Here is a 341-nt window from a genome sequence, read left to right as displayed (position 1 = left end):
GCTGTTTGTCATGCAGCAGCAAGCTGTGGTCTGCTGGGGCTCCAGGGAGAGCAGAGCAAAGAGGAGCAGAGAGAAGGAGAGAGAGAGCGAAGGCGATGCGGCGAGTCGGAGTCGCCATGTCGTGCAAGTATGCGATGATAGGATAGTCGGTTCCAACCTTCAAGTCCTTCGCATCGCTGGGGAACAAACTTCGATCAGAATCATGAAGGACCTCGCGCACGACATTTTCATTTTCATCATTATTATCATATAACTGTGCTGATAACACGCAAAACGCTTCTCCTTGATCACAACCTTGCAAGGCATTTCCCTTTCGAGTGACAAAAGTTCACGGAGGGAGT

Source organism: Guillardia theta (assembly GCF_000315625.1).
Source record: "Guillardia theta CCMP2712 unplaced genomic scaffold GUITHscaffold_72, whole genome shotgun sequence".
Taxonomy (NCBI): Eukaryota; class Cryptophyceae; order Pyrenomonadales; family Geminigeraceae; genus Guillardia; species Guillardia theta.
This window is presented reverse-complemented; position numbering follows the sequence as displayed.